Genomic DNA, 227 nt, shown 5'->3' with positions numbered 1-227 from the left:
TTGACTCTCGCACTACACAAACTGTTGCATGTCATCCCGGACTACATATCACCCATTGCACTGATTGCACACAGCACTGATTGCACACAGCTGTAACCAATCACATATTCATTATATAACACTCACTCTGATCCCTTTCAAACTGCCGAGTATTGTATAGCATTTATCACTCTCATAGCAATAGCTACTCTACGGAGCCTGTCAAGTTTTTCATAACCTTCTCTTAG

This window comes from Sinocyclocheilus grahami, unplaced genomic scaffold, assembly GCF_001515645.1.
Source record: "Sinocyclocheilus grahami isolate Dianchi unplaced genomic scaffold, SAMN03320097.WGS_v1.1 scaffold1351.1, whole genome shotgun sequence".
Taxonomy (NCBI): domain Eukaryota; kingdom Metazoa; phylum Chordata; class Actinopteri; order Cypriniformes; family Cyprinidae; genus Sinocyclocheilus; species Sinocyclocheilus grahami.
This window is presented reverse-complemented; position numbering follows the sequence as displayed.